We start from the raw sequence: 24,171 nt of genomic DNA, 5'->3' as shown, positions 1-24,171 counted from the left end.
GCTGGGGGTATAATGCAGATGCAAAAACGCTAGGACTGACAATCTGCTGCTGTCGTCGGTTGTTCTGCAAATGCAAAACGCTAGGCTGATCTGCTGAGTCTTGACGACGCCGGGGCTGATCTGCTGTGCGCAAATCGCCAAGGCTGATCTGATGCAAAAAAGCTAGGTCTTCTGTGGAGAAAACACCAGAGTAGTCGCGGAGGTTGTTCTTGCTGAGAAGTTGCCTGTTGAGCAAGGTGCTACTGCTGCCTCTTCTACCAGAAAGTGCTAGGGCTAGGTTTGCTTATATACAAACTTGGCAAAATTGCCCTACCTACTTTCCAACAAAAATCACTTAAAAATAATATGTGAAAAATATCAAAAAGAGGGAAAATAGGCCTATGCACTATAAAAATGCTACTAATGGGATCTGACTGGAATCTGATGGTCATGTTGTGTGCAACCAAAGGATATGCATCTAATCTAAGTGTCTGGACATGCACGGTCTGTGAACAGACTCACAAAAGTCTCAGATCACTTCCTATTCTAGACTGACTTGACTGAACTGAACCCTGATCATGTTGTAGCTTGTCCACGGACACATGGGGTTGGATGTGTCATGTGACATATACACATAAGGGTTGCCAACACAACCAAAAACACAAGAGAGAAAAATAACTTTTTGGAGATTAGCGGATTAGTGAAAAATCTTCAAAGCTCTGATATCAATGTCAGGTGCAGCGGAATTGAAATGGTGAGGATCCAGGTTTTACACTTCCACCAATCCTTTTCTTTCTTTCCTTGCGTTAGTGATTCCTTTTAGCTTGAATGATGGTTCCTTTTACTTTTCCCTGAAGAGAGGGAATGAGAGAGTGCAATAGAGATGTGTAGAGGGAGAGAGAAAAAGAGAGAAGAGGAGAGTGACACCCAATGGGGTCCCAACCAACCCTCTCAAGGGCCCCCCACACCGTTGCCGTTGTGGTATTCGCTTTTGACTGTGTAAATGGAATGCACACACAATGCCATACCTCAAAGTGCAAACTCTACTAACTCGAATGATGACTTTCGCCACAGTAACTCCTCAAGACGAGGCACCTCTGAAGCTAATTTGATGCATGTTTGGAGCCTTCTCGATGTGGGATTGTGGATGGCCACTAAGGGGCTGATTTGCACTCCCACCGATGTGAGAGGAATGAAGGGCTGAAAACGCAGATCGCGACGATGTCGATGATGGACAACAATGGAGCACTCAATTCCGGCGAGGGAATGGCCGAGGGGAGAGCTCAATGAGTTGCCAAAGGACCAGACCACATCTGCAAAGGGTAGCGTTAGCAGATCTCGCACCACCCGACGATGGAGGGACTTGAAACTGAAAATGCTAGGCTGATCTGCTGGCTGTGCGTAGCGCTATTGTCAGACTTACACCACTCAGCTGCTTCACAAGTCTAGGGCATACTTGTAAGGCTAGTATGTCTCCGGGCTAGCCACACATAGTCTAGGTCGCCCGAGTTTAGGGCCGGCCGCCCACTGTTGTCTCGGCGCCCTCATATATTTCCATATATCATTTTCTTGTTGGGTTGTGGGGGATTTTTATCAAGCCTTGCCCTACCTCCCCTTGGGCACCAGGGGGGTACCCACTTCCACATCTCATCTCACAAAGATCATCTGATGTATTGGCAGGGTCTTCTGCTCATGGTAGTCATGGGGGTTGATCCCCCTCTTCACCATCTCTGGCGTTTGTGTCTCCTCTCTCTCTCTCTCTCTCTCTCTCTCTCTCTCTCTCTCTCTCTCTCTCTCTCTCTCTCTCACATGGTATCAGCAGCTTCACGCTCTGCCGTGTTCCAAGGCGCATCTCCGCATCAGGTACTCTTCCCAAGCAATCACAACAACCATCGTTTTTGGAGAATCTTCATCGATCTCATCCCCTGAGGCTAGCGCTAGCATCTCTGCGGACTTTCGTCGCGGGAAAGTTCCAGAACAGCCTAGCGTTTTTCAGCCCCATCGTTTTTGCAAGAAGCCTTGCATTCTTGCATCTGCCGGCCCAGATCTGCACATCTACTGCAGGCGCTACCTCCCTAGCAGCAGATCGCACCCAAGAAGCGAAGATCAGCCTTGCGTTTTTGCTGGCAGATTTGCGTTTTCAGTCACACGCTACCCTTGTGCACTCAAGGAAGCGGTTTTCCGTGCCAGGCACTTGCAGATCTACGGCATCCACGGGTACCTACACCCACTTGGCACCGTTTTGGTACTTATTACTTGCTGTTTTTTCTCTGTTTTCAGCCCCTCGATGGCTGCAAAGTGCGAGAACCCCCTCCTCTGACACTCTGCGACGCTCCCGTACCGATAGGTGGCGTATAGGCACGCTGAAATCTCTATTACTGTCACAAACGGGAGCGCATAACAATATAAAATACATTCGGATAAATAGGATTTATCACTTATTACTGAAGCTAGAGGATATAGAGAGAGATGGAGAGTGAGAAGACCGACACAATACTAGGGACCAGAAAATGGGCTGGTCCCCCCCCCCCCGTAATAGTATATTTATTACTGAGGAGAAGTCTATACAAGCACTTAAACCGAACGTATTACCACGTTCGTTCTAGAATAAGACTTGATGGTTCTCGGAAGCCTCAGCTTCCGATTCCTAGGGCAAAACCCTATTCCAAGGAACTTCCGTTCCTTATTCCTAATCCTTGAGAACCAAGGTTCTCGCCTCTCGATCTCACCTTCCAGACTCAGGGCATGACATCCCTGCAACTCTCTTTTCCAACTCTATTTCCAGAGTCCTCTTCCCGCAGAACAACTCTGCTTTCCCGGACACAAAGTCCTTACTTGGAAATCCCAACTTCCGGATCACAACTTGAGAGACTACCTCTCTCCGATCCGTGGATCTACTTCCCAAACTCGGGTACAAAACCCTTGGGCTGATCTGGCTCTAGTTCCTCAGAGCGCTTTTCTCCTGCAAAGGCTCATGCCTTCCTCTAATCCTACTCCCTCACTAAGAGGAAGTACTCCTGCAAACAAATGCTTATTGATCATAACATAAAAATTGTTACCTTCAAAGTCTCAACGCTCGAAACGCAACTTGGTTCTCGAAAAGCAATTCCTCGGAAGAGATCTTTACATAGAAAATCCTCTCTTCCAATCCTACACACAAAAGAGGTGTGTTCTCGGGTTCCTTCTCGTAAATCAGCCCTGTCTACGATGTTTATGGGCTGAAAACAGAGAAAAAACAGCAGCTTGTCACGATGGAAACACGCTCCGTAGGCACTTCTTCGCGAGGGAACTCGCGCACTGGGTCTTGGCGACATCGGGTACACTTGGGGCAGCCATGGGCATCACCGGCAACGTCTTCTTTGCGGATGAAATCTGCAGCAGCATCTCCTCCTTGCAAAGATTGGTCTTCCCCTCTGAGTGAGGGCATGTGATGCTTTTATAGCTTCTGGCCACGGGCACGAATAGCTGCTCACGTAGAGATCACGGCCGTTTCTTTTTTCCCTTTTTTGGTGCGTTGTCTGCCTCAAAAAGAGAGAGAGAAAACGCTAACTGATCTCCTTATTTATCAGATGGCTGCCCACTTATTAAGTGAGTGGCCGGCGTATTTTAAAAATAGTCTGAATTTGCCCAAAAACTCAATAAAACCTTATAAGTTAAAAACAATGCTTTCACAACACTTCCCAGGCATCCCTGGATGGATTGCATGCACAATTGCAATGCAGACATAGACTTCCTTGACTTCCTCACAGGAAAGTATCTGCTTTCCCGAAAAGCAATCCTACTTTCTCAAAAAGCCTCTGTTTTTTCCTCAAAGTTTCCTCTGAACCCATCTTCATTCAAGTGCTTGCTTTTCCTTGTGCACAATTCTAACACAGTTCGGAATTTCCTCCTGACTATGGATATTCCCTTTCCGATGCACCTGTCACCCACCTTGTGACGCATCAGGATCACCCATCACCTAGTCCTTTCCTACCGAACTTACGATACAATCTCCTTCGCGATGCTCTATGTCACCCATCCTATGACGCATCATAGATGTCCGTTCCCGGATGGTCGGATACTTCTTCCCGATGCTCCCTGTCACCCATCCGATGTGACGCATCAGAAGTACCCGTTCCTGGTGGCCTTACAGATATTCCCGTTCACAGTGCTCTCGTTATTACTCTGAATGACGCACTAGGAATACTCTGTACTCGGATGTCTCCAATGAGAAAAAACCCTCACTTCCAATAATTCATTTAGAATTATTTTTCTCGGTGTTCCAAGAGAGAAAACCCTCTCACTTATAAATCCAATAATTCATTTAGAATTATTTTCCTGTCAGATAAAGCCAATTTAGCAACAATTACACCAGTGTTTGAGCACCCTTTGCAGTATTTTTTGGGCGGACAACGGGCTGAATTTTTCTTATTGCGTGGTCGAGCACTCCATTGCTCGTCAGGACGCCATCCGGTGGTTGTCTGAGCGGTCATTGTGGACTGCTACAACATTAGAGACGGGTACCTTCCAAGGCAAGTGAAATCCTATTCCTCGATCCTTGGGAGATCCATTCATTCCAACTTTGTTTTGTTTTGTTTTGTTTTCGGAGTCGTGTAGGGCACACCCGGCCGCTCCCCTCATACAGCAAAAAAGTATACAAGAAGAACGACCAGGACTATGCACCCAGAAACCGAAGGCAAACGCTTTTGTCACTAGTTTCCTCTGGACTACGAGAGTCCAAAATTATCTACACTCTTAGGGCCATGACTAATCCCTTGAGAGACCCATTTCGCCAACTTGATTTGGGCGTGACTTCGACCAAGTACCTCTGTTCAGAGGCCCAGGTACTGCGGGACTTGCTTCGGTCTTCGCTTTGGAGTTGCCTCCTCCAGGTAACTTATCGCTCACCTCACTAAACTGCCTTTGAAACCCGACGGTTTTCCCCTAGGAAATGCCATACCCGCTTGGAAGGGCGTCAGCTCACAAATGGCGTCCGCTGAGGTTGGTGGTGTCTCCCGTTTGCACCTCCCAACCCCTGTTAGGTGAAGTTGACCCCCTCGGGGCGGAATAGCACTTGGGCGCTCTTGTAGCTCATCTGGCTTCGCTTGGGGAGAATTACATCATTTCCCCCGAAAGCGATCGGAGTCAAAATAACACGTGCCCTGCGGTTTCGTCCCTCGAGTGCGGATCACGGCGTACCCAGAAAGGCATCCGCTTCCCGCGAGCCTCCCCACCAAGGAGGATAACATCATTTGGCGGTTGCGCACTCCATAGGGGGTGGTGACTTGTGGTTTGCTATGGACACACCTATGCACTCATCAAAGGAGTTCACATGAGACATGGCATATGAGATTCAGACATACACCACCATCTTTGGTGGACAGACACTTACCACTTGACCTCGACACGTCAGATCACTTGCTTACACAAGAGCATCTACATGGACTTAGGGAGAGGAGCTTGGATCTCTTCTTGGACAGATTCATTGCTTGGATCTACAGACTGGAGTGGGACTTCAGCGCTTTGGACTCTCTTGGAGAGTTTACTTGCGAGTTGCGGGAGATCAGGCATCCCGCGACTACATCAAGAGTCACCTGGAGCTTGGCTTGGATGGTAGTGCAATTACTCCTGTACACTCCTGATCATTTGGATTCCTACCTTCAGAGTTGCTGACACTCACCCTCGGTAACCTTACAGCAGATTTATCCCCCGACCTGGGCAGTAGGACACTCCCAGCTCATTTACATTAAGAGCCACACCAAGTTGCCGTTTGGTGGCGTTGTCGGTGCGGATTCTGTTTAGGTTTAGGTTGACACGGAGGATTGGAGGCAGGAGATACAAGCGAAACGGCGCAGACGGATCAGTCAAGCCTTTCCTCTTCTCAAAGGTTATTCACAGCGCAGACTTCTCAGTCTGGCTTCCCCACTTCTACAGGATGATCAAGCGCAGACAGCTTGGTCTGACCACATCTCTTCTCAGAGGCCCTTCACAGCACAAATTGTTAAGTCTGGCTTTCCCCTCATCTTGAATTACCCTACCTACTGACACGACACCATCCGATGGTGGTCCGTGCGGTCTCCCGGTGACTGCTGCGGCTTACGGTAGTTTCTACAATGCAAACTGTTTAGTCTAGCTTTCCTTGATTTGGAGGACGTTTACGGCACAGATTGCTACATCTCGCCTTCCTGAAGTTTTACACAGCTTAGCCACCTGGCCACACTGGGTTACAGGTTCATGCATTGACAGGCTTCCGTTCATTCTCATGACGATTTTTAGGCTTTCCCATTTTCTCCAGAAGTTTTGACTAGACACCACAAATCCTATCGGGCAGGACACTTGCAGGTCTATTGGCACTCTTTTTCGACAAGGAGTTGTTTTCACACTTAGTTCGGGACCTTCACGCAGTATCTTCATGTCACGAGGACGTGGCAACTGCTAACCTTAGTTGTTGGTTTCTTTCCAATGATTTTTATTTGATTTTTGAGACCCTCTTTTTGAAGTTGCAAATGGTCGGACATTGTACGGCCAATGTGAACGGTAGTTTCACCCGCAGACGGGAAGTGGGTCGGCACTGGAATTTGTATAGTAAGAGGATGTCTAGGCTCAGTGCAAGATCATGTAGGTTCCCCCGTCGCACTTAGCAAGTTGGTGGATACTAGGAAGTGAACTCAATAAAGGCATAAAGTCAAGGTGGGATCACCAACAGAAAGTATCCGACAGTTGGGCCACATTGCACTTTTGAATGCGGTCCCAATGAGGATAGATGGTCAAATGACCAGTGGGAGCCCACCGGAATCATTTCCTAAAATTTAGGGAACTGCTATTTTGGGCCGTGAAATGTGTTCGCGTCATTACCTTCGGAATGACAAGGGGAACATTTTATTACTCTGCTGCAAAGTCAATTGATGCACCAGTTGAGAGATTTTTAAGCAGGAAGCCCAATGCGAGGAAATTGCATGCATGAGTGCCAAGTGGAACTTTTTGGCCAATTTACCAAGTTTGGGAGAACAGAACTCGTAACTGACTTTTTGGAGTAGTTTTGGAGGCCGATAACTATGATTTTCAGCCATTTCTCTCCATTTTTGAGCTTCCCATGACTTTACCTAGGATCAAGAAGCTCATTTGCAGCATGGGAAGGCATCAGATGCGTGTTTACATGTTTGTTTTGCTGCGTTTTTAGCGATACGCAGGTTTTGGCAGACATGGAAATCTTCCCCTTTTTGCATCTATTTGTTCACAGATGCATTAGAGGTCGAGCGCAGAAGAGGGGGCATTCGATTTATGCTAGGGGGATGCTTGATTGAGAACCTCTCACAGGTTAAGAGCTATGGAGTGCTTTCTTTCCCTCCCATGTACAGTGTGGTGCTAGGAGTGATGCCCTGCACGCTACACACTGCTCTCTCTCTCTCTCTCTCTCTCTCTCTCTCTCTCTCTCTCTCTCTCTCTCTCTCTCTCTCTCTCTCTCTCTCTCTCCTACGTGTAGTTATGTGATACCCCACAAGAGGGCTCTTCATTTGACTGATGTACAGCTGTGTGGGTTCATGCTTTTGTGCTGAGGCAAGAGCCTCCTTGAGCAGGAACAGGGGTAGCTAGCTGCTACTCCAAAGCAAGCACCGGTGAGGGTCATAACGTCACCGTACAGGTGCAAATTCAGCGCTATGTATGTGCAGAAAATTGACTGTTTTTCAGCCATACGGTCGCCAGAACCCTTGGGAATCGTGCCCCATTGATAGGGAACAGTTCGGGGACTATTTAGGGCTGGAAACAGGGCAAAAACCAGTAAATACAGCGACCTGAATTCACTGTTTTTGGGCAGGAATCAGAGGGTTTACGCAAGTGCAAGTGAGATCCGGCAGGGGAATTGATTTCGCGCAAATTTTGGAGCTGTTATGCTGCCGAAATTTGGCCAAATCAGGTAGTATCTAGCGGGATACAGGTAAAGGATTCCCAGGACTCTACTTTGTAATTTACCCTCTCAAAGTATAAAGAAATACCGAAAGGGGCGCCAATTTTGGGGCCTACAGGTTGTCGGCGTCTGCTCAGAGCATTCTAGCTTCTGAGCCGTGTGTGTGCTTAAGTGTTAGTTCCGGTCGCAGGTTCCCTTTGCAAAGTGCTCTGTGTGTGTGTCTAAAGTAAAGAATTTCGGGTGAAAGCCAACGCCTACCGCCCTACGGGCCGGTTTCACTTCACCCTAAATCGGCAGAGTAGGGCAGTTTGCTACACTGCTCGTGACGGCATTTTACCAAGGAAATTTCTTGGCGGTTGGGACACCCCAGACTGCTTTTTTGTTTTGTTTTCGCAGTCGGGTAGGGCACGCCCGGCCGCTCCCCTCATACACCAAAAAAGTATACAAGAAGAACGACCAGAACTATGCACCCAGAAACTGAAGGCAGACGCTTTTGTCACTAGTTTCCTCTGGACTACGAGAGTTCAGAATTATCGTGCTCTGTGTGTGTGTCTAAAGTAAAGAATTTTGGGTGAAAGCCAACGCCTACCGCCCTACGGGCCGGTTTCACTTCACCCTAAATCGGCAAAGTAGGGCAGTTTGCTACAATGCTCGTGACGGCATTTTACCAAGGAAATTTCTTGGCGGTTGGGACACCCCAGACTGCTTTTTTGTTTTGTTTTCGGAGTCGGGTAGGGCACCCCGGCCGCTCCCCTCATACACAAAAAAGTATACAAGAAGAACGACCAGAACTATGCACCCAGAAACTGAAGGCAGACGCTTTTGTCACTAGTTTCCTCTGGACTACGAGAGTTCAGAATTATCTACACTCTTAGGGCCATGACTAATCCCTTGAGAGACCCACTCGCCACTTGGATTTGGGCGTGACAGCAACCAAGTACCTCTGTTTTGAGGCCCAGGTACTGCGGGACTTGCTTCGGTCTTCCCTTTGGAGTTGCCTCCTCTAGGTAACTTATCGCTCACCTCACTAAACAGCCTTTGAAACCTGACGGTTTTCCCCTAGGAAATGCCATACCCGCTTGGAAGGGCGTTGGCTCACAGGTGACGTCCGCTGAGGTTGGTGATGTCTTCCTTTTGCATCTCCCAACCCCCTTTTAGGTGAAGTTGACCCCCCCGGGGGGGAATGGCACTTGGGCGCTCTTGTAGCTCATCTGGCTTCGCTTGGGGAGAATTACGTCATTCCCCCGGAAGGGATCGGATTCAAAATAACAGTATAGAAAGGGGAGCATTATCTCCCCATCCGCCTATGCAGAGCACCCAAATACCGGGGTACAACTTCACCGAGGAACTTCGCCATAGGCACGTGCCCTGCGGTTCCGTCCCTCGAGTGCGGATCACGGCGTACCCAGAAGGGCATCCGCTTCCCGCGAGCCTCCCCACCAAGGAGGATAACGGTCCTTTCTTCAGGGTCCAACGAAGGGTCAATTGCGTTGAAGGTGGAGTTGAATCGGTTTAGCCAGCACCCCCTAGCTTCATCTACCGCCGAACAACTCATCAGCAAATGCGACAGCGAACGCCCTCTAACTGGGAGCACAACGTGCAAATGCTGTGTCCGCGCATGTAGCTATCAGCCAATTTAAGCCCCCCTACTCTCGCCAGAGCCAGCATTCTCTCCTCCTTTCTATTCACTATAGTGCTCCTATTGAGCTGCAACAGGTATCCACATGTTTGTTCAAAGCCGGCCTCCTTATAGGGCTCCAACGCCAGGCATGAATGCCTCTCGTCCCACTTGTCCCATGCGTGGTAGCGAACTGAGCTAAAGTCAGCCGCTGGGATATACTTATTCATCCAGTTCTCGGTTCTTGTCGTCCAAGTCCACTTCTTGAACGGTTGGTTCTTAGGCTTCTTGTTTACCAAGGAGCCTATCCAAGTAGATGAAACCGAGCGGTACTTGTCAAAAGCCCTTGCTCGTTGTCCCCCACAAAAGGCAGGTACGGGTGGTATGTTAAACTCGTGATGGAGAGTTGCCGTCCTTACAGAGGTTGACCTTGCTACTTTTCCGAGTAACATTCGCATCCCGATGGCGACGAGGCGCTGCAGAGAGTGAAGGACACACTGGTCGTGGACCCCCATAATTTTCGCGCCATAACAAATCACTGGATACACGCACGCCTTAAAAACAATCAGTCGATACCAAATAGGGATGGCTCGGTTCACCAGTAGGTGCTTACATGCGAAGAGACTTTTCCTCCCCTTGTCCGCTCGCTCTTTGACGATGCATTCAATGGACAAGGTCGAGTCTACGTCGATGCCAAGGTACTTGTACGTTTCACCCACCGCAACCCTCTCACCACCCAAAATAAAGATCCTCATAGAGAGATCTTGCAGGTCTCCGTGGAACACCGTGACCATGCATTTATCAATTCCAAAAGTCATGCCCCAGGTCTTTGCCCATTCAGGTCCGTTTGTAGGCTTTCAGGAGAGTCGGCAAGTAGAACCAGGTCGTCAACAAAAAGGAGTCCTTTTATTCTCTTGAAGAGGTTAGGTACTTCCAGGCCCCATGTTTCCCCATCTGCGTCTAAAATATCATTGATATATATATTGAATAGATAGTACGATCCCGGGCATCCTTGGCGAACTCCCCGCTGCACCGGAATCGAATCCGACAGTTGTTCCATATGTCGGACTTTAACAGAGGTGGACCTGTAGAGCGCTTGGAAGAATCTAAGTGCTCAACCTTGCAGGCCAGCAGCAGCGAGCTTTAGGAACAATGCCTCGTGCGGTACTGTGTCGTATGCCTTCTTGAAATCAATGTAGGCCGCATAAGTTGGTTTCCCATCCTTGTGACGGAGTTTCACGATCTCTTTTCAAACATGCGACCTGCCCTATGCATTCCTCATTAGTACGGAAGCCTGCTTGGCCGGGATTGAAGAAATTCCTCTTTTCAAGTATCTTAGTGATCCGCCTAATCACGACCATAGTGAGGACTTTTATGGCAACGGAGATTAACGCGATCCCGCGATAGTTATCAATGTTGGTCAAATCGCCCTTCTTGGGAATTGACACAATCACTGCGTCGCTAGCGCAGTCCGAGATCTCTCCGGTATCGTAAATGCCCTCAATCATGTGCAAGTAAGCCTTGCCCAACTCTGATCGTGGCTTATGGGGATCCGACCTAAGCCCCTTATCTTTCACAAGCAGCTTAAAGACTTCGGGTGGTAACCCATTGCCCCCCGCTACCTTGTGTCTCTTCAATCGCCGATAGGCCTCCCGTACTTCGTACCAGTTCAACGGGTCACATACTTCAGGTATACCAGGCCAAATGCGCACGTGTTTGTCATACCAAGCAAGAGGATCCTTGCTAGTACCGTCCGTATCGGCGAATACCTTGGAGTAGTGACCCTCCCATACTTGTAATTGCCTCTCTGGTTCCATTACTAGCTCCCCATTCGTGTTCAAAGGTTGATTGGCAATAGTTCCTTGCCCCTTCCCAACTATTTTCTTGAGGTGGGTAAAGAATTTCTTCATTTGACCCTCCCTCAGGAGCTCATTCCCTTTTTCCACGAAGAGCTCGAAGGAATCTTTGGTTATTGTCACGGACAGCGGCCTTCGCACGAAGTGCTATTGCCTTATACTCCCTAATCGCTTGCCGGCCAGCCCTAGTGTTCGCAGTTCTGTTCCTCACCTTATTCCAGGCTTTCCGCCGCGCATTAATGAGTCTTCGAGCCCGAGGTTCGAGTCGACAACCTGACCTTGGCCTCGGCGGGGGCTTCGTGGGAAGAGCTCCTACCTCTTTGGCAATTGATGTAGCAACGGAAACAAACTTGTCATAACATTGTTGGGTCGCATGTCCGTCCTCATGCTCGAGGTGCAGCAGAGTATTCCACCGATTGTCATCGAGAAATAACCTGCAATTCACATCCATCTTACATGCATCCAATTTGGGTACGGACGGCAAAGTAGCTTTGGCTCAAAGCTACTACTCCCAAATCCACAGTGTAGGTGGCACACTAGTGGCCAATGGTCTGACAAGTCTATCCCCCTCTGTACTGTATTGTTGAGAAGTTGTCTCGCGGCGGATTCGTTCACGATGAAGTGATCGATGTCCGACTTTCCCTTCCCCCACGTGGAATGGTACGTGAGGTTCGAGCCTCGAACCTTTAAGCTCCCGAATCCTCTTCCGCATCTCAGTAGCCACTTCTTCAGTGCCCCCGTCTTCATGTTGAAGTCACCTCCAACAATTACCGGTAGGTTTTTGTTCGAGATGGCCCCCAACGTTCGGGCGAGGGTCTTCAAAGCGACTGTCCTTGCTTCGCCCAACTGGCCCTGCGGAATGTACACATTGCCATGAATCCAAGCCCCTGACCCTTTGGGAAAAAACTGTATGAAAATCTGATTCAGGAAAGAGAAGTTGAGCTCAAAGGGCCTGAGCTCAATTGCGACCAGAGACGCCATTCCACATTCTCCTGGTTTTGCGGTGCCTAGGGCGTTGAAGACTACGTGACCGGGGAGTCTAAGAGGCCAACATCCTTGGAACATTCGGGTCTCTTGCACCCCGACAATGTTCCATTTACCGGTTCCCATCAACGATCCAAGTTCGCTCCTTTTGTTTCTGAGTCCGTTAACGTTGAAGGTGGTTACCTTAACGTGGTTGATGGACTGCTCCCCGGTGGCGGAGGTGGAACTTGGTCTACGCGCCCGGTCTCGGTAAGGTCTCGACATCCTGCATCTCCATCTCGACATCCTGCATCTCCATCTGCTGAAGTGCTGCTCTGCTGTCACAAACGGGTGCGCATAACAATATAAAATATACTCGGATAAATAGAATTTATCACTTAATACTGAAGCCAAAGGATATAGAGAGAAATAAATAGAGAGAGAGAGTGAGAAGATCGACACAGTACTGGGGACCAGAAGATGGGCTGGTGCCCCCCCTTAAAGAGAATCCTTTATTAGGGAGAATCTTTTTACAAGCACAAGAACCGGAGAAAACCCCTCCGTTCTAATCTCTGACTCGATGGTCGTTCCTTCCCTTACCGGGAACTAATCACTTCCCCTTTCCGGGAACTTAGAAGAGAACTCCTTCTCATCTTATCACTTCCCTTACCGGGAACTCATCACTTTCCCTCGCGGGAACTCGTTACCTTCCCTTGCGGGAAACTCATATCTTTCCCTTACGGGAACTTTTGTCTTTCCCTTACGGGAACTCATATCTTTCCCCTTCGGGAACTTAGGAGACAAGCTCCTTACTTATGATTCCTGCAGCACTAAAACACAAGATTCTTATCATAATCAAAGCTGAAAATCATTACCTTTCAAACTCATTCATCCGTTCACTTCCCTTGCTGGGAACTATGTCATCAGATCACTTCCCTTTCCGGGAGATCACTTCCCTTGCCGGGAACTCAGGAGATAACTCCTTATCACCAATTCACTTCCCTTGCCGGGAGTTTATCACTTCCCTTTGCTGGGAACTCAGTGATACACTTCCCTTACTGGGAACTCGAGCATCAGTCCTGCATCATTAAAACAAAAGGACTTCATCACAGACAATGCTGAAATTCATTACCTGTCACCACTCGGAGGTGGAGAAGGTTTTTCTGTCGCGATAGATCTCTTCTGGGACACTTTCTTTGCGATAAAAGCTTGCTGAATTTTCAGGACAGCAGGGTACAAGTGTGAGAATTCCTTCCGGCAGCAGGGTGCCGGCGTCAAGAGTGCTCTACGTGAGAGAGGGCAGCGTGGGATTCTTCTTCTGCGGGTTCTGGCCTGCAAAAAGTGTGAGCGCTGGCTGGTTTCTGCTCTTCTCCTGCGAGTTCTACCTCCCCAGAGATGAGAGCGCTGGCTGCTTTATAAGCCCTGCAGGTCGGCCAGAATAGGGAGGGTCGACTGCTTTTTTGCCAAAATAGTGGGCGCTGGCCTTTTCTTGCAGATTTAGGAGGTGCTGGCCTTTTTTTTGCTTTTAAGAGAACGTCCTGCAGCAATTTTAGTACTTGGCTGCCCACTTATTAAGTGGACGGCCGGTCACTTAATAAACTTATTAAAAGTTAGTCTGTTCACTTAAAATTGACTGGCCGGTCAATGTGAACCTGTTTAAACTCAGTTTAAGTTTAAACCTTATAAACTTATTCCAATGCTTGCACTTATTCCTTCCAGGCGTCCCCGGACATATTCCCAAGCATTCTCTCGCGGAAAAACATCCGCTTCTTGTCTTGCTTTTTACCAAAGCTCTTTGAACCCATCTTTATTCTTGTGCTTGCGTCTTTACGCGTATTCCTCTTTCCAGTTCGGATTTCCTCTCGACTATGGATATCCCCTTTCCGATACACCCGTCACCCACCTTGTGACGCATCAAGAATACCCATCACCTAGTCCTTTCCTACCGAACTTACGGTACAATCTCCTTCACGATGCTCTATGTCACCCATCCTATGACGCATCACAGATGTCCGTTCCAGGATGGTCGGATACTTCTTCCCGATGCTCCCTGTCACCCATCCGATGTGACGCATCAAAAGTACCCGTTCTTGGTGGCCTTACAGATATTCCCGTTCACAATGCTCCCGTCATTACTTTGAATGACGCACTAGGAATACTCTGTACTCGGATGTCTCTAGTGAGAAAAACCCTCTCACTTAAAATTCCAATAATTCATTTAGAATTATTTTTCTGTCAGATAAAGCCAATTTAGCAACATCTGCATCTAGCCTACCTACGAGCGCTTCAGCTGCGCTAAGAGAGTGGGTATAGAGATCAAAGCGTATATTCCTACGCAGTGATTCGTTCCCCCTGCTTGGGGTGCTTCACACGGTAAATTCCCCCACCTCATGCACTGATTCGTTCCCCCTGCTTGAGGTGCTTCGCAAGGTAAATTCCCCCACCGCATGCAGTGATTCGTTCCCCCTGCTTGAGGTGCTTCGCAAGGTAAAGTCCCCCACCTCATGCAGTGATTCGTTCCCCTTGCTTGAGGTGCTTCGCAAGGTAAGTCCCCCACCTCATGCAGTGATTCGTTCCCCCTGCTTGAGGTGCTTCGCAAGGTAAGAGCTGCCATACCTGATTGCTCCTGGGGTTCATGCCTCCCGGGTATCCTACCTGTTTGCCTCGGGGGTTCGTTCCTCCCAATAGACATTGTCCGTTGTTGCTGCTGGAGTTCGTTCCTTCCAATAGAGGTGTGCAGTGTGCTCATAGCACTCACTGAACACAAGTTCATCATCGCTTTGAGAGTATAGTATGCTTTGAGAGAATAGTAAGCTTTGAGAGAATAGATAGCTTTGAGAATAGGAGAATTTGAAAGAATGAGCGCTCGAAAGCAAGAGCGTTTATATATATGGTTGTATTTTTCATTAGGGGGTCCCTGAATACTCCCTCCCGCGGGGACTGGGAGAGAGACCACTTGGCTCCCATCCCCCCGTAGTCCAAAGCGTGGGCACCAAAAATTTCCCCTCATCCCCTCGCTTGGCCAGCAAGGGGGAGGTTTACACAACATACCCCACTTCCGCACATCGAAAAGTGGAGTTTGGATCTCAGCATGGAGTGAGTCCTTCTACTTTTTTTGGTTCACAACACACCCACCCTTTCGCACTCGATTGGGGGGTACTCCTTGAGACTCATCCCTCCGCAGCTCAAGGGCAGTCACCACTCCTTTCTCCCCCTCCCGTGGCCGAATATGGGGAGCGCCTCTGACCCAGGTCTGGGGGGAGAAAGGCTTTTACACCTCCCTCCCAAGCACCCCGTGAGGTGGGCCCGAGATGTCCAAAACCTCCCCTCACGGGGCTCTTCGCCAACTTCAAGAAGGTGAGTTACCCCACCCTCCTAAAGTCCTCCAGAGACTTACCTTTAGCCCAGGCATAAGGCGTAATGCGTTCAATACCCATAGGACAAACTTCGGGTGTAATGCGCTCAAATGCCACAAGGGGTGAGTTACCTCATCCACTTGGAAGCTAGATCTTCGCAGGTTGGGAATCACCCCATCTGGTGGAAGATTCCTACCTTTAGCCCAGGTATAAGGCGTAATGCGTTCAATACCCTTGGGAAAACCCTTGGGTGTAGTACGTTCAAAAACCCACAAGGGACGAGTTGCCTCATCTACTTGGAGGTTGAATCTTCGCAGGTTGCATCCGGTGCTGAGAGGGGGTGTTAGACTTACACCACTATGCTGCTTCACAGGTCTAGGGCATACTTGTATGCCTAGTATGTCTTCGGGCTGGCCACCCATAGTCTAGGTTGTACCTAGTCCGACCGCCCGAGTTTGGGGCCGACCGCCCACTTTTGTCCGAGCGCCCTCATATATTTCCATATATCATTTTCTTGTTGGGTTGTGGGGGATTTTTATCAGGCCTTGCCCTAACTCCCTTGGGCACCTATATATGGGGTCAGGGGGTACACACTTCCACAAGTCATCTCACAGAGATCATCTGATGTCTTGACAGGGTCTTCTCCTCATGTCATGGGGGGCTGATCGCCCTCTCTTCACCATCTCTGGCATTTGTGTCCTCTCTCTCTCTCTCTCTCTCTCTCTCTCTCTCTCTCTCTCTCTCTCTCTCTCTCTCTCTCTCTCTCTCTCTCTCTCTCTCTCTCTCTCTCTCTCTCTCTCTCTCACGCGCACTCACTGCTATGGCCGAAAACCCCAAGACACTGGCTGGTCTTGCTGAAAATGCTGGCTGAATCTGCTTCTACCAAAAACGCCAGGCTCTGTGAAGCGCTTCCTCCAGATCATGAAGTCGCTAGCTCTTTTGGGTCCCTTTATAGGACTGAAATTTCACTTATTAACCTCCTTAGGCTTGGGTAGGGCAATCCGTCCACCACACCCAGCAAATAAATCAATGAATTGATTTATTAATAAGTTGAGCCAAGGGGGGTCCAGTTTGGGTGAAACTGTCGCACATCTGCCCACCCAAGAATTGGATCGATGCGGGGAATGGCTTGTTGGATTCCTCTAACCTAGAACTACATGCACGTCATGCCAAATGCCCACCGTAGTGTAATAACATCTATCAAAACGACTAGGGCAGCATGTGGATGTTCACGTTGCTCGCTGCTGCTGTCCGTACCCCCTTGCTCTCGCCATCGCTACCCCCTGCCCCCGCCCTCGCGTAGCTTCATCCCTCCTCCTCCTGCGCGCAACCCTCAGCCCGCCCCCTGCGCGCTGCAACTGCCCGCAACTCCCCCGCAGCCCCACTAGCCCGCCACTACACTCGTTGCCCTCCCGCTGCCCCCTGCCCGCTACACCTGCCGCTGCATCCTCCCGCTCGCTGCCCACCAGTCCCGCCCGCCGCTACCCAGCCCCCGCCTGCCGGCCCTGTGCCTCGACCACCAGCTTTCGTCTACACTCCATCGACTCCTCTTTCCTGTTTGACGGGTCTCGCCGACACCCTTGACGTGCTCGGTCCAGCACGATCTCCCTCGTTCGTCGACGCTCCTCCGCTTTCTTCACAGCAACAGACACAAATGGAGGCTCATGCTCCGCCACAGAGGGACTCCACGGAAGCCCCCTCGCCCGACCCCGCTGAGCCCACCATTTGACTTGCTCAGCAGAGGAGAACTGCGTGATCTTCTCCAGGCCCGCCTTCTCGCAGAGGTGGGCAAGATCTTGGACATTCAGTTCCTCGGACAAGGCTATTATCAGATCGAGTTTGAGACCTTCGGCTCATTCCACAAGCGGAAACATCCCTACATGGGTACTCCTCTCCCGGATCCCATACGCATATTTTCACCCCCGGAAGGTCTTTGTCGGGTACATTAACTAACCCGTAAGCCACAATCCCAAGCATCCCATGTCGCCATGCCCGACTCGGGCAGCCGTGCGTCTTCACAATCATCCTCGAGTCTCCATTCAGGACCCGCTCGACCAACGGGGCGCATGGGTGAGGAGTCGTAGACCCCCGTCCTCCCATATCAATTAGTCGGCTGTCCCAATCGATGCTGCTCCCAGCGAGCATACTGTCCATGTACCCGCATCTAATCACAAAAAAAATTATGGGTCCTCTATCCCAAGGTCCCCACGCCATGTCCTGCTTGGGCACACACTCGGCCCTTCCTTGGTTACCTCCCTGTGTCTTGCCCGGCTCCCTAGTGCAGGCTACCTTGGCTTGAAACCTCTCGGCCCTCGAGGAGATCGCCCGCCGCATCACAAGGCGTCTCGAATAAAGGGGCACCCTGCCCTCTAAGTGCGTTATCTCTGGCCCGTCAGGCCAGTCCATGAGGTTCACGTTCCACACGGTTATGCTTCGCGCGCTTTTCACCAACTGTCCCCTCATCGAAGGCGACATATACGAGGGTTGGTTGGCTCTGCCATCCTCAGCCCCATGCCTGTATGTCCTTACTGGGACCTACTCTTTGACGCCAAAAGGCCGTCCCGCGTTGACTGATCCTGCTGGCTTTACTTCAGCCCGCTCCTCACTCGCATTCAGTCTATAAGGCCACTTTGGAGATTTCCCCAACCTGATCTCCCTGACCCATGTAGTGACCCAATCACTGTGCATTATTGTTAGCATATACTTGGCTGAGTCTCGCATCTCAATGACCTGTCACGAGGACGTGGCAGTTATTAACCATGTCACAGAGATGTGGCAACTGCTAACCTTGGTTGTTGGTTTCTTTCCAATGGGGTTTATTTTATTTGTTTAAGACCCTCTTTTTGAAGTAGCAAACGGTCGGACATTGTATGGCCAATGTGAACGGTAGATTCACCCGCAGACGGGAAGTGGTCGGCACTGGAATTCGTATGGTAAGAGGATGTCTAGGCTCAGAGCAAGATCATATAGGTCCCCCCGTCGCGCTTAGCAAGTTGGTGGATACTAGGAAGTGAACTCAATTAAGGCGTAAAGTCAAGGTGGGACTACCAACAAAAAGTATCCGACAGTTGGGCCACATTGCACTTTTGGATGCGGTCCCAATGAGGATAGATGGTCAGAAGACCAGTGGGAGCCCAACGGAAGCATCTCCTAAAATTTAGGGAACTGCTATTTTGGGCCGTGAAATGTGTTCGCGTCATTACCTCCGGTATGACTAGGGGAACACTTTATAACTCTGCCGTGAAGTCAACCGACGCGTCGGTTGGGATATTTTTAAGCGGCGAACCCGAAACGGGAAAATGCTTGAAAATGCGCCAAGTGTCACATTTTGGTGAACTTTCCTCTTGCAGAAAAATGGGCGCTGATTTTTATGCTGGGAGAGGCCTCATTTGCAACCTGTCACAGGTTAAGAGCTATGGAGTGCTTCCTTTCCCTCTCATGTACAGTGTGGTGCTAGGAGTGATGCCCTGCACACTACACACTGCTCTCTCTCTCCCCTACGTGCAGTTATGTGATGCCCCACAAGAGGGCTACTCATTTGACTGATGTACAGTTGTGTGGGTTCATGCTTTTGTGCTGAGGCAAGAGCCTCCTTCAGCAGGAACAGGGGTAGCTAACTGCTACTCCAAAGCAGGCACTGGTGAGGGTCATAACCTCACCGTACAGGTGTAAAATCAGCGCTGTGTATGCGCTGTAAATTCACTGTTTTTCAGCCGTACGGACGCCAGGATCATTGGGAATCGTGCCTCACTGGCAAAGGACAGTTAGGGGACTGTTTGGGGCTGAAAACAGGGCAAAAACCAGTAAATACAGCGTGCTGAATTTACTGTTTTTGGACAGGAATCAGAGGGTATACGACAGTGCAAGCGAGTTCCTGCAGGGGAATTGGTTTCGCGCAAGTTTTGGGGCTGTTATGCTGCCGAAATTTGGCCAAATCAAATGGTATCTAGGTGGATACACGTGAAGGATTCCCAGGACCTTACCTTGTAATTTACCCTCCTAAAGAATAAAGAAATACCGAAAGGGGCGCCAATTTTGGGGCCTACAGGTTGTCGGCGTCTGCTCGGAGCATTCTAGCTTCCGAGCCGTGTGTGAGTTGAAGTGTTAATTCCCATTACAGGTTCTCTTTGCAAAGTGCTCTGTGTGTGTGTATAAAGTAAAGAATTTCGGGTGAAAGCCAACGCCTACCGCCGGCGTTCTTGGAAGATCAAAGATAAAGTCCATAGCAATGCTTTCCCATGGCTTATCCGGAATCGGCAGTGGTTGTAACAACCCTGGTGCCTTTTGCCTGTCAAACTTGACCTTTTGGCAAACTATGCATGCTCGCACAAAGGCATCCACATCTCTCCTCAAGGTAGGCCAATAGAAGAACGTCTCTACCGCTTTAACTGTTGCATCAATGCCACGATGCCCTGCATACGGTGGGACATGACTCTCTTCCATGACCTTATGTCGCAATGGCCTAGTGACACAAAGTCTGCCATGCATCATCATAAAACCATCTCTGAGGAGGTAGTGCTCATGATGTTGCCCCTCTTGTAACTGTTCAAAGATCCTTGCAAAATCTTCATCAGCAGTATACTGTTCCTTCATGTCATCTAACTCATGATGATAAGGAATTGACACAGCTGAAATTTGTGGCTTTCTTGATAACGCATCAGCCACAACATTCTTCTTGCCTTCCACATGCATAATCTGGAAGTGGAACATGGAAAGAATGTTTGCCCATCGCATATGCTTTTCGGATAACTTTGACTATGTCAAGAAGTATCGCAAGGTCTGATGATCTGTTTGGACAACAAAATCAGCACCTAAGAGGTAGTGGTTCCAGCTAGAAAGCGCATGAATCACGGCCAAGAGCTCTTTCTCATAGACTTGCATAGTCCTCTCTGGCCCTTGCAAAATTCGGCTTTCATAGGCTACTACCCGTCCATCTTGCATTAGCACTGCTCCGATGCTACTGCCACACGCGTCACACTGGACCACAAATGACTTCCTGAGATCTGGCAGAACAATAACTGGATCTGAAGTCAACTTTTCCTTTAAGAGACTAAAAGCTGAAATCTCTTTTTGGGTCCATCTGAAAGTGACCTCTTTCTTTTGCAATGCGTGAAGAGGCGATGCTATCTCTGCAAAATTTCTGATAAACCTTCTATAGTAGGAACACAATCCCAAGAAGCTTCTGACATCGTGCACAGTCTTCAAGTCTGGCCATGTCTTGATAGCTTCGACCTTTGCGGGATCCATTCTAACACCATCCTTTGAGACTATGTGGCCCAGAAAGTGGATCTCTTCGAGGAAGAATTCACTTTTCTTAGGATTGACAAGTAACCTGTGACTGCGCAGCTCTTCGAACACAATGGTCAAGTGACGCCTATGCTCCTCTTCATTCTTCGAATACACAATCATGTCATCGAAGAATGTTCCAACAAACTGTTGATGCGAGCGGAAAATCCGGTCCATCATTCTGTTGAACGTGGCAGGAGCATTTGTTAGCCCAAACGGCATCACTAGAAACTCATAAAGACCAAATGTCGTTCTAAACGCAGTCTTGTGCACATCCTCTGGGCTTATACGAATCTGATGGTACCCACTCTTCAGGTCTATCCTGCTGAAAATTGCAGCACCCTCTAAACGATCGAGAATATCATCAATGCGAGGAATAGGGAACCTATTCTTGATGGTATTCTTATTCAACGCACGGTAATCAATACACATGCGCCATGAGCCATCCTTCTTCTGCACTAGGAGCACTGGGGAGCAAAAGGGTGAAGAACTAGGCTGCTGATCGTCACCGTCGTGAATTGCTACTATCACCTGGTGATTGGGTTCTTTTAAGGTTCGAAAAGGCAAGGTTAAAGAAGATGAAGGGCAAGGAACGGCTGTTTCCTAAGCTCAGCATGCGTTACTATGGGCCTTTTCAAGTGCTTGACAAGATCAGCGATGTGGCTTACAGGCTGAAATTGCCTGATGCATGGAAGATTCATAATGCGTTTCATGTGAGTCTTCTAAGACCCTTCGTGGGTGATGTGCCAGAAGATATGCCAGTTGAGGATCAGCCAGAAGTTGAAGAACTTGATGAGATCTTGGTACCTGAGCAAGTTTTGGCACATAAGGACAGAAAAGTTAAAGGACAAGTTGCAAGACGCTATTTGGTGAAGTTCAAGAACTATCCGCCTATGGATGCGAAGTGGATGGAAGAGCATGAACTGTCAGAGTCACCAAATGTATTGCAGCTCTACCTTGAAGCCTTTGGGTTACAGCCTACTTATGCCCCAACCCAACGTGTGCAAAGGAGGGGTAATGATAGAGCTAGTACATCAAATGTACATATGAATTCAGTGCCATAAATGGAAATGGCAAAAGTATGAAGGCCTCATTAAGTCATTTGTATCTATGTATGTTACGACCTTTCTTGCGGATACATGCGATGATAAAAGAGTGTTAATAGCACAAGATCATCAGTGGCGTGTATTTATGGTATGCAATCGAGGACGTTTGCGATTTCAAGAGGGGGGTATGTCACGAGGACGTGGCAGTTATTAACCATGTCACAGAGATGTGGCAACTGCTAACCTTGGTTGTTGGTTTCTTTCCAATGGGGTTTATTTTATTTGTTTAAGACCCTCTTTTTGAAGTAGCAAACGGTCGGACATTGTATGGCCAATGTGAACGGTAGATTCACCCGCAGACGGGAAGTGGTCGGCACTGGAATTCGTATGGTAAGAGGATGTCTAGGCTCAGAGCAAGATCATATAGGTCCCCCCGTCGCGCTTAGCAAGTTGGTGGATACTAGGAAGTGAACTCAATTAAGGCGTAAAGTCAAGGTGGGACTACCAACAAAAAGTATCCGACAGTTGGGCCACATTGCACTTTTGGATGCGGTCCCAATGAGGATAGATGGTCAGAAGACCAGTGGGAGCCCAACGGAAGCATCTCCTAAAATTTAGGGAACTGCTATTTTGGGCCGTGAAATGTGTTCGCGTCATTACCTCCGGTATGACTAGGGGAACACTTTATAACTCTGCCGTGAAGTCAACCGACGCGTCGGTTGGGATATTTTTAAGCGGCGAACCCGAAACGGGAAAATGCTTGAAAATGCGCCAAGTGTCACATTTTGGTGAACTTTCCTCTTGCAGAAAAATGGGCGCTGATTTTTATGCTGGGAGAGGCCTCATTTGCAACCTGTCACAGGTTAAGAGCTATGGAGTGCTTCCTTTCCCTCTCATGTACAGTGTGGTGCTAGGAGTGATGCCCTGCACACTACACACTGCTCTCTCTCTCCCCTACGTGCAGTTATGTGATGCCCCACAAGAGGGCTACTCATTTGACTGATGTACAGTTGTGTGGGTTCATGCTTTTGTGCTGAGGCAAGAGCCTCCTTCAGCAGGAACAGGGGTAGCTAACTGCTACTCCAAAGCAGGCACTGGTGAGGGTCATAACCTCACCGTACAGGTGTAAAATCAGCGCTGTGTATGCGCTGTAAATTCACTGTTTTTCAGCCGTACGGACGCCAGGATCATTGGGAATCGTGCCCCACTGGCAAAGGACAGTTAGGGGACTGTTTGGGGCTGAAAACAGGGCAAAAACCAGTAAATACAGCGTGCTGAATTTACTGTTTTTGGACAGGAATCAGAGGGTATACGACAGTGGAAGCGAGTTCCAGCAGGGGAATTGGTTTCGCGCAAGTTTTGGGGCTGTTATGCTGCCGAAATTTGGCCAAATCAAATGGTATCTAGGTGGATACACGTGAAGGATTCCCAGGACCTTACCTTGTAATTTACCCTCCTAAAGAATAAAGAAATACCGAAAGGGGCGCCAATTTTGGGGCCTACAGGTTGTCGGCGTCTGCTCGGAGCATTCTAGCTTCCGAGCCGTGTGTGAGTTGAAGTGTTAATTCCCATTACAGGTTCTCTTTGCAAAGTGCTCTGTGTGTGTGTATAAAGTAAAGAATTTCGGGTGAAAGCCAACGCCTACCGCCCTACGGGCCGGTTACAGACCACTCGCACCCGACTCGCATCCTGTGTAATCACTTCACACCCAAGCGTCAAGACCAAACTGCCACACCCCAGATTCACCACATTTCCTCTCACTTCTTCGCATACGATTGGATTATCGCCACCTATTTCCACAATCCTTTTCTCGGGTAATTCGAATGCAGCCATCTGTAGGTCGCTACACGCTGCGTGTTCCAACTCTCCCCTCTCATGCGGGGGATAGGAGTCAGCAGGGACCACCTGGTGCTCCTCTTCAATCATGCATTCTTCTCCTTCGTCCACATACGGAAGGTCAGATACAATAGGGGCTACCACTTGCCCTTCACGATCGCTCACACTTTGCTGAGCGTTAGGAGCCATACAAAGCTCAGGCACAAGTATACCATCATCACACGATCATGCATCGCATTATACATCCAATCCCCTCCGGGAAAAATCTCCTCGGCGGGAGCTAACGCATCGATTCTTTGTGTCACCTCACGGTCCAGCATACGAAGCATTCTTATCTCCTCATCGC

General features: G+C 49.1%; 1 protein-coding gene and 2 pseudogenes across 1 annotated transcript in view; all 3 read right to left on the bottom strand.

The window, feature by feature from the left end:
- The window catches only part of LOC147459194 (protein sym-1-like), a 54,931-nt gene that overhangs the window by 10,187 nt on the left and 20,573 nt on the right, over positions 1-24,171 (bottom strand). The gene's annotated exons all lie outside the window — the stretch shown is intronic.
- LOC147459197 (uncharacterized) lies at positions 9,419-12,448 on the bottom strand (annotated as a pseudogene).
- LOC147459196 (uncharacterized) lies at positions 13,296-24,154 on the bottom strand (annotated as a pseudogene).

This window comes from Adiantum capillus-veneris, chromosome 4, assembly GCF_014529385.1.
Source record: "Adiantum capillus-veneris isolate H3 chromosome 4, ASM1452938v2, whole genome shotgun sequence".
Lineage (NCBI taxonomy): Eukaryota > Viridiplantae > Streptophyta > Polypodiopsida > Polypodiales > Pteridaceae > Adiantum > Adiantum capillus-veneris.
The sequence above is the reverse complement of the archived record's forward strand: the minus strand, read 5'-3'. Positions and strand labels throughout refer to the sequence as shown.